Source organism: Semicossyphus pulcher, unplaced genomic scaffold (assembly GCF_022749685.1).
Source record: "Semicossyphus pulcher isolate SPU_LCO1_2020_fin unplaced genomic scaffold, fSemPul1.0.p SCAF_57, whole genome shotgun sequence".
NCBI classification, from domain to species: Eukaryota; Metazoa; Chordata; class Actinopteri; order Labriformes; family Labridae; genus Semicossyphus; species Semicossyphus pulcher.
In genome coordinates, this window is record NW_027211734.1 from 307,173 (window position 1) to 318,547 (window position 11,375).

Sequence of the window (11,375 nt, forward strand, 5' to 3'; positions counted from 1 at the left end):
ATCGTTAACTGATTTCATCGTTAACTGATTTCATCTTTAACTGATTTCATCGTTAACTGATTTCATCTTCATTTAACTGATTTCATCGTTAACTGATTTCATCTTCATTTAATTGATTTCATCGTTAACTGATTTCATCGTTAACTGATTTCATCGTTAATTGATTTCATCGTTAACTGATTTCATCTTCATTTAACTGATTTCATCGTTAATTGATTTCATCGTTAACTGATTTCATCGTTAACTGATTTCATCGTTAACTGATTTCATCTTCATTCTTCATTTAACTGATTTCATCTTTAACTGATTTCATCGTTAACTGATTTCATCTTCATTTAACTGATTTCATCGTTAATTGATTTCATCGTTAACTGATTTCATCGTTAATTGATTTCATCGTTAACTGATTTCATCTTCATTTAACTGATTTCATCGTTAACTGATTTCATCTTCATTCTTCATTTAACTGATTTCATCTTTAACTGATTTCATCGTTAACTGATTTCATCTTCATTTAACTGATTTCATCGTTAATTGATTTCATCGTTAACTGATTTCATCGTTAACTGATTTCATCTTCATTTAACTGATTTCATCGTTAACTGATTTCATCGTTAACTGATTTCATCTTTAACTGATTTCATCTTCATTTAACTGATTTCATCGTTAACTGATTTCATCGTTAACTGATTTCATCGTTAACTGATTTCATCGTTAACTGATTTCATCTTCATTTAACTGATTTCATCTTCATTTAACTGATTTCATCGTTAACTGATTTCATCGTTAACTGATTTCATCTTCATTTAATTGATTTCATCGTTAACTGATTTCATCGTTAACTGATTTCATCTTCATTTAACTGATTTCATCGTTAACTGATTTCATCGTTAACTGATTTCATCGTTAACTGATTTCATCTTCATTTAACTGATTTCATCGTTAACTGATTTCATCGTTAACTGATTTCATCTTCATTTAACTGATTTCATCGTTAACTGATTTCATCGTTAATTGATTTCATCGTTAACTGATTTCATTTTCATTCTTCATTTAACTGATTTCATCGTTAACTGATTTCATCGTTAACTGATTTCATCTTCATTTAACTGATTTCATCGTTAATTGATTTCATCGTTAACTGATTTCATCTTCATTCTTCATTTAACTGATTTCATCGTTAACTGATTTCATCTTCATTTAACTGATTTCATCGTTAACTGATTTCATCGTTAACTGATTTCATCGTTAACTGATTTCATCTTCATTCTTCATTTAACTGATTTCATCTTTAACTGATTTCATCGTTAACTGATTTCATCTTCATTTAACTGATTTCATCGTTAATTGATTTCATCGTTAACTGATTTCATCGTTAACTGATTTCATCTTCATTTAACTGATTTCATCGTTAACTGATTTCATCTTTAACTGATTTCATCTTCATTTAACTGATTTCATCGTTAACTGATTTCATCGTTAACTGATTTCATCTTCATTTAACTGATTTCATCTTCATTTAACTGATTTCATCGTTAACTGATTTCATCGTTAACTGATTTCATCTTCATTTAATTGATTTCATCGTTAACTGATTTCATCGTTAACTGATTTCATCGTTAACTGATTTCATCTTCATTTAACTGATTTCATCGTTAACTGATTTCATCGTTAACTGATTTCATCGTTAACTGATTTCATCTTCATTTAACTGATTTCATCGTTAACTGATTTCATCGTTAACTGATTTCATCGTTAACTGATTTCATCTTCATTTAACTGATTTCATCGTTAACTGATTTCATCGTTAATTGATTTCATCGTTAACTGATTTCATTTTCATTCTTCATTTAACTGATTTCATCGTTAACTGATTTCATCGTTAACTGATTTCATTCTTCATTTAACTGATTTCATCGTTAACTGATTTCATCTTCATTTAATTGATTTCATCGTTAACTGATTTCATCGTTAACTGATTTCATCTTCATTTAACTGATTTCATCGTTAACTGATTTCATCTTCATTTAACTGATTTCATTTTCATTCTTCATTTAACTGATTTCATCGTTAACTGATTTCATCTTCATTTAACTGATTTCATTTTCATTCTTCATTTAACTGATTTCATCGTGAACTGATTTCATCTTCATTTAACTGATTTCATCGTTAACTGATTTCATCGTTAATTGATTTCATCGTTAACTGATTTCATTTTCATTCTTCATTTAACTGATTTCATCGTTAACTGATTTCATCTTCATTTAACTGATTTCATCGTTAACTGATTTCATCGTTAACTGATTTCATCGTTAACTGATTTCATCTTCATTTAACTGATTTCATCGTTAACTGATTTCATCTTCATTCTTCATTTAACTGATTTCATCTTTAACTGATTTCATCGTTAACTGATTTCATCTTCATTTAACTGATTTCATCGTTAATTGATTTCATCGTTAACTGATTTCATCGTTAACTGATTTCATCTTCATTTAACTGATTTCATCGTTAACTGATTTCATCGTTAACTGATTTCATCTTTAACTGATTTCATCTTCATTTAACTGATTTCATCGTTAACTGATTTCATCGTTAACTGATTTCATCTTCATTTAACTGATTTCTTCGTTAACTGATTTCATCTTCATTTAATTGATTTCATCGTTAACTGATTTCATCGTTAACTGATTTCATCGTTAACTGATTTCATCTTCATTTAACTGATTTCATCGTTAACTGATTTCATCGTTAACTGATTTCATCTTCATTTAACTGATTTCATTTTCATTCTTCATTTAACTGATTTCATCGTTAACTGATTTCATCTTCATTTAACTGATTTCATCGTTAACTGATTTCATCGTTAACTGATTTCATCTTCATTTAACTGATTTCATCGTTAACTGATTTCATCGTTAATTGATTTCATCGTTAACTGATTTCATTTTCATTCTTCATTTAACTGATTTCATCGTTAACTGATTTCATCGTTAACTGATTTCATCTTCATTTAACTGATTTCATCGTTAACTGATTTCATCGTTAATTGATTTCATCGTTAACTGATTTCATCTTCATTCTTCATTTAACTGATTTTATCGTTAACTGATTTCATCTTCATTTAACTGATTTCATCGTTAACTGATTTCATCGTTAACTGATTTCATCGTTAACTGATTTCATCTTCATTTAACTGATTTCATCGTTAACTGATTTCATCTTCATTCTTCATTTAACTGATTTCATCTTTAACTGATTTCATCGTTAACTGATTTCATCTTCATTTAACTGATTTCATCGTTAATTGATTTCATCGTTAACTGATTTCATCGTTAATTGATTTCATCGTTAACTGATTTCATCTTCATTTAACTGATTTCATCGTTAACTGATTTCATCTTCATTCTTCATTTAACTGATTTCATCTTTAACTGATTTCATCGTTAACTGATTTCATCTTCATTTAACTGATTTCATCGTTAATTGATTTCATCGTTAACTGATTTCATCGTTAATTGATTTCATCGTTAACTGATTTCATCTTCATTTAACTGATTTCATCGTTAACTGATTTCATCTTCATTCTTCATTTAACTGATTTCATCTTTAACTGATTTCATCGTTAACTGATTTCATCTTCATTTAACTGATTTCATCGTTAATTGATTTCATCGTTAACTGATTTCATCGTTAATTGATTTCATCGTTAACTGATTTCATCTTCATTTAACTGATTTCATCGTTAACTGATTTCATCTTCATTCTTCATTTAACTGATTTCATCTTTAACTGATTTCATCGTTAACTGATTTCATCGTTAACTGATTTCATCTTCATTTAACTGATTTCATCGTTAATTGATTTCATCGTTAACTGATTTCATCGTTAACTGATTTCATCTTCATTTAACTGATTTCATCGTTAACTGATTTCATCGTTAACTGATTTCATCTTTAACTGATTTCATCTTCATTTAACTGATTTCATCGTTAACTGATTTCATCGTTAACTGATTTCATCGTTAACTGATTTCATCGTTAACTGATTTCATCTTCATTTAACTGATTTCATCTTCATTTAACTGATTTCATCGTTAACTGATTTCATCGTTAACTGATTTCATCTTCATTTAATTGATTTCATCGTTAACTGATTTCATCGTTAACTGATTTCATCGTTAACTGATTTCATCTTCATTTAACTGATTTCATCGTTAACTGATTTCATCGTTAACTGATTTCATCTTCATTTAACTGATTTCATCGTTAACTGATTTCATCGTTAACTGATTTCATCTTCATTTAACTGATTTCATCGTTAACTGATTTCATCGTTAATTGATTTCATCGTTAACTGATTTCATCTTCATTCTTCATTTAACTGATTTCATCGTTAACTGATTTCATCTTCATTTAACTGATTTCATCGTTAACTGATTTCATCGTTAACTGATTTCATCTTCATTTAACTGATTTCATCGTTAACTGATTTCATCTTCATTCTTCATTTAACTGATTTCATCTTTAACTGATTTCATCGTTAACTGATTTCATCTTCATTTAACTGATTTCATCGTTAATTGATTTCATCGTTAACTGATTTCATCGTTAATTGATTTCATCGTTAACTGATTTCATCTTCATTTAACTGATTTCATCGTTAACTGATTTCATCTTCATTCTTCATTTAACTGATTTCATCTTTAACTGATTTCATCGTTAACTGATTTCATCTTCATTTAACTGATTTCATCGTTAATTGATTTCATCGTTAACTGATTTCATCGTTAATTGATTTCATCGTTAACTGATTTCATCTTCATTTAACTGATTTCATCGTTAACTGATTTCATCTTCATTCTTCATTTAACTGATTTCATCTTTAACTGATTTCATCGTTAACTGATTTCATCTTCATTTAACTGATTTCATCGTTAATTGATTTCATCGTTAACTGATTTCATCGTTAACTGATTTCATCTTCATTTAACTGATTTCATCGTTAACTGATTTCATCGTTAACTGATTTCATCGTTAACTGATTTCATCTTCATTTAACTGATTTCATCGTTAACTGATTTCATCTTCATTTAATTGATTTCATCGTTAACTGATTTCATCGTTAACTGATTTCATCGTTAACTGATTTCATCTTCATTTAACTGATTTCATCGTTAACTGATTTCATCGTTAACTGATTTCATCGTTAACTGATTTCATCTTCATTTAACTGATTTCATCGTTAACTGATTTCATCGTTAACTGATTTCATCTTCATTTAACTGATTTCATCGTTAACTGATTTCATCGTTAATTGATTTCATCGTTAACTGATTTCATTTTCATTCTTCATTTAACTGATTTCATCGTTAACTGATTTCATCGTTAACTGATTTCATCTTCATTTAACTGATTTCATCGTTAACTGATTTCATCGTTAATTGATTTCATCGTTAACTGATTTCATCTTCATTCTTCATTTAACTGATTTCATCGTTAACTGATTTCATCTTCATTTAACTGATTTCATCGTTAACTGATTTCATCGTTAACTGATTTCATCTTCATTTAACTGATTTCATCGTTAACTGATTTCATCTTCATTCTTCATTTAACTGATTTCATCTTTAACTGATTTCATCGTTAACTGATTTCATCTTCATTTAACTGATTTCATCGTTAATTGATTTCATCGTTAACTGATTTCATCGTTAACTGATTTCATCTTCATTTAACTGATTTCATCGTTAACTGATTTCATCGTTAACTGATTTCATCTTTAACTGATTTCATCTTCATTTAACTGATTTCATCGTTAACTGATTTCATCGTTAACTGATTTCATCGTTAACTGATTTCATCTTCATTTAACTGATTTCATTGTTAACTGATTTCATCGTTAACTGATTTCATCTTCATTTAACTGATTTCATCGTTAACTGATTTCATCGTTAACTGATTTCATCTTCATTTAACTGATTTCATTTTCATTCTTCATTTAATTGATTTCATCGTTAACTGATTTCATCGTTAACTGATTTCATCGTTAACTGATTTCATCGTTAACTGATTTCATCTTCATTTAACTGATTTCATCGTTAACTGATTTCATCGTTAACTGATTTCATCTTCATTTAACTGATTTCATTTTCATTCTTCATTTAACTGATTTCATCGTTAACTGATTTCATCTTCATTTAATTGATTTCATCGTTAACTGATTTCATCGTTAACTGATTTCATCGTTAACTGATTTCATCTTCATTTAACTGATTTCATCGTTAACTGATTTCATCGTTAACTGATTTCATCGTTAACTGATTTCATCTTCATTTAACTGATTTCATCGTTAACTGATTTCATCGTTAACTGATTTCATCTTCATTTAACTGATTTCATCGTTAACTGATTTCATCGTTAATTGATTTCATCGTTAACTGATTTCATTTTCATTCTTCATTTAACTGATTTCATCGTTAACTGATTTCATCGTTAACTGATTTCATCTTCAGTTAACTGATTTCATCGTTAACTGATTTCATCGTTAACTGATTTCATCGTTAATTGATTTCATCGTTAACTGATTTCATCTTCATTCTTCATTTAACTGATTTCATCGTTAACTGATTTCATCTTCATTTAACTGATTTCATCGTTAACTGATTTCATCGTTAACTGATTTCATCGTTAACTGATTTCATCGTTAACTGATTTCATCGTTAACTGATTTCATCTTCATTTAACTGATTTCATCGTTAACTGATTTCATCTTCATTCTTCATTTAACTGATTTCATCTTTAACTGATTTCATCGTTAACTGATTTCATCTTCATTTAACTGATTTCATCGTTAATTGATTTCATCGTTAACTGATTTCATCGTTAACTGATTTCATCGTTAACTGATTTCATCTTCATTTAACTGATTTCATCGTTAATTGATTTCATCGTTAACTGATTTCATCGTTAATTGATTTCATCGTTAACTGATTTCATCTTCATTTAACTGATTTCATCGTTAACTGATTTCATCTTCATTCTTCATTTAACTGATTTCATCTTTAACTGATTTCATCGTTAACTGATTTCATCTTCATTTAACTGATTTCATCGTTAATTGATTTCATCGTTAACTGATTTCATCGTTAATTGATTTCATCGTTAACTGATTTCATCTTCATTTAACTGATTTCATCGTTAACTGATTTCATCTTCATTCTTCATTTAACTGATTTCATCTTTAACTGATTTCATCGTTAACTGATTTCATCTTCATTTAACTGATTTCATCGTTAATTGATTTCATCGTTAACTGATTTCATCGTTAATTGATTTCATCGTTAACTGATTTCATCTTCATTTAACTGATTTCATCGTTAACTGATTTCATCTTCATTCTTCATTTAACTGATTTCATCTTTAACTGATTTCATCGTTAACTGATTTCATCTTCATTTAACTGATTTCATCGTTAATTGATTTCATCGTTAACTGATTTCATCGTTAACTGATTTCATCTTCATTTAACTGATTTCATCGTTAACTGATTTCATCGTTAACTGATTTCATCTTTAACTGATTTCATCTTCATTTAACTGATTTCATCGTTAATTGATTTCATCGTTAACTGATTTCATCGTTAACTGATTTCATCGTTAACTGATTTCATCTTCATTTAACTGATTTCATCGTTAATTGATTTCATCGTTAACTGATTTCATCGTTAATTGATTTCATCGTTAACTGATTTCATCTTCATTTAACTGATTTCATCGTTAACTGATTTCATCTTCATTCTTCATTTAACTGATTTCATCTTTAACTGATTTCATCGTTAACTGATTTCATCTTCATTTAACTGATTTCATCGTTAATTGATTTCATCGTTAACTGATTTCATCGTTAATTGATTTCATCGTTAACTGATTTCATCTTCATTTAACTGATTTCATCGTTAACTGATTTCATCTTCATTCTTCATTTAACTGATTTCATCTTTAACTGATTTCATCGTTAACTGATTTCATCTTCATTTAACTGATTTCATCGTTAATTGATTTCATCGTTAACTGATTTCATCGTTAACTGATTTCATCTTCATTTAACTGATTTCATCGTTAACTGATTTCATCGTTAACTGATTTCATCTTTAACTGATTTCATCTTCATTTAACTGATTTCATCGTTAACTGATTTCATCGTTAACTGATTTCATCGTTAACTGATTTCATCTTCATTTAACTGATTTCATCTTCATTTAACTGATTTCATCGTTAACTGATTTCATCGTTAACTGATTTCATCTTCATTTAATTGATTTCATCGTTAACTGATTTCATCGTTAACTGATTTCATCGTTAACTGATTTCATCTTCATTTAACTGATTTCATCGTTAACTGATTTCATCGTTAACTGATTTCATCGTTAACTGATTTCATCTTCATTTAACTGATTTCATCGTTAACTGATTTCATCGTTAACTGATTTCATCTTCATTTAACTGATTTCATCGTTAACTGATTTCATCGTTAATTGATTTCATCGTTAACTGATTTCATTTTCATTCTTCATTTAACTGATTTCATCGTTAACTGATTTCATCGTTAACTGATTTCATCTTCATTTAACTGATTTCATCGTTAACTGATTTCATCGTTAATTGATTTCATCGTTAACTGATTTCATCTTCATTCTTCATTTAACTGATTTCATCTTTAACTGATTTCATCGTTAACTGATTTCATCTTCATTTAACTGATTTCATCGTTAATTGATTTCATCGTTAACTGATTTCATCGTTAACTGATTTCATCTTCATTTAACTGATTTCATCGTTAACTGATTTCATCGTTAACTGATTTCATCTTTAACTGATTTCATCTCCATTTAACTGATTTTATCGTTAACTGATTTCATCGTTAACTGATTTCATCGTTAACTGATTTCATCTTCATTTAACTGATTTCATTGTTAACTGATTTCATCGTTAACTGATTTCATCTTCATTTAACTGATTTCCTCGTTAACTGATTTCATCGTTAACTGATTTCATCGTTAACTGATTTCATCTTCATTTAACTGATTTCATTTTCATTCTTCATTTAACTGATTTCATCGTTAACTGATTTCATCTTCATTTAACTGATTTCATCGTTAACTGATTTCATCGTTAACTGATTTCATCGTTAACTGATTTCATCTTCATTTAACTGATTTCATCGTTAACTGATTTCATCTTCATTTAATTGATTTCATCGTTAACTGATTTCATCGTTAACTGATTTCATCGTTAACTGATTTCATCTTCATTTAACTGATTTCATCGTTAACTGATTTCATCGTTAACTGATTTCATCTTCATTTAACTGATTTCATTTTCATTCTTCATTTAACTGATTTCATCGTTAACTGATTTCATCTTCATTTAATTGATTTCATCGTTAACTGATTTCATCGTTAACTGATTTCATCGTTAACTGATTTCATCTTCATTTAACTGATTTCATCGTTAACTGATTTCATCTTCATTTAACTGATTTCATCGTTAACTGATTTCATCGTTAATTGATTTCATCGTTAACTGATTTCATTTTCATTCTTCATTTAACTGATTTCATCGTTAACTGATTTCATCGTTAACTGATTTCATCTTCATTTAACTGATTTCATCGTTAACTGATTTCATCGTTAATTGATTTCATCGTTAACTGATTTCATCTTCATTCTTCATTTAACTGATTTCATCGTTAACTGATTTCATCTTCATTTAACTGATTTCATCGTTAACTGATTTCATCGTTAACTGATTTCATCGTTAACTGATTTCATCTTCATTTAACTGATTTCATTGTTAACTGATTTCATCGTTAACTGATTTCATCTTCATTTAACTGATTTCATCGTTAACTGATTTCATCGTTAACTGATTTCATCGTTAACTGATTTCATCTTCATTTAACTGATTTCATTTTCATTCTTCATTTAACTGATTTCATCGTTAACTGATTTCATCTTCATTTAACTGATTTCATCGTTAACTGATTTCATCGTTAACTGATTTCATCTTTAACTGATTTCATCGTTAACTGATTTCATCTTCATTTAACTGATTTCATCGTTAACTGATTTCATCTTCATTTAATTGATTTCATCGTTAACTGATTTCATCGTTAACTGATTTCATCTTCATTTAACTGATTTCATCGTTAACTGATTTCATCGTTAACTGATTTCATCTTCATTTAACTGATTTCATTTTCATTCTTCATTTAACTGATTTCATCGTTAACTGATTTCATCTTCATTTAATTGATTTCATCGTTAACTGATTTCATCGTTAACTGATTTCATCGTTAACTGATTTCATCTTCATTTAACTGATTTCATCGTTAACTGATTTCATCGTTAACTGATTTCATCGTTAACTGATTTCATCTTCATTTAACTGATTTCATCGTTAACTGATTTCATCGTTAACTGATTTCATCTTCATTTAACTGATTTCATCGTTAACTGATTTCATCGTTAATTGATTTCATCGTTAACTGATTTCATTTTCATTCTTCATTTAACTGATTTCATCGTTAACTGATTTCATCGTTAACTGATTTCATCTTCATTTAACTGATTTCATCGTTAACTGATTTCATCGTTAATTGATTTCATCGTTAACTGATTTCATCTTCATTCTTCATTTAACTGATTTCATCGTTAACTGATTTCATCTTCATTTAACTGATTTCATCGTTAACTGATTTCATCGTTAACTGATTTCATCGTTAACTGATTTCATCTTCATTTAACTGATTTCATCGTTAACTGATTTCATCTTCATTCTTCATTTAACTGATTTCATCTTTAACTGATTTCATCGTTAACTGATTTCATCTTCATTTAACTGATTTCATCGTTAATTGATTTCATCGTTAACTGATTTCATCGTTAACTGATTTCATCGTTAACTGATTTCATCTTCATTTAACTGATTTCATCGTTAATTGATTTCATCGTTAACTGATTTCATCGTTAATTGATTTCATCGTTAACTGATTTCATCTTCATTTAACTGATTTCATCGTTAACTGATTTCATCTTCATTCTTCATTTAACTGATTTCATCTTTAACTGATTTCATCGTTAACTGATTTCATCTTCATTTAACTGATTTCATCGTTAATTGATTTCATCGTTAACTGATTTCATCGTTAATTGATTTCATCGTTAACTGATTTCATCTTCATTTAACTGATTTCATCGTTAACTGATTTCATCTTCATTCTTCATTTAACTGATTTCATCTTTAACTGATTTCATCGTTAACTGATTTCATCTTCATTTAACTGATTTCATCGTTAATTGATTTCATCGTTAAC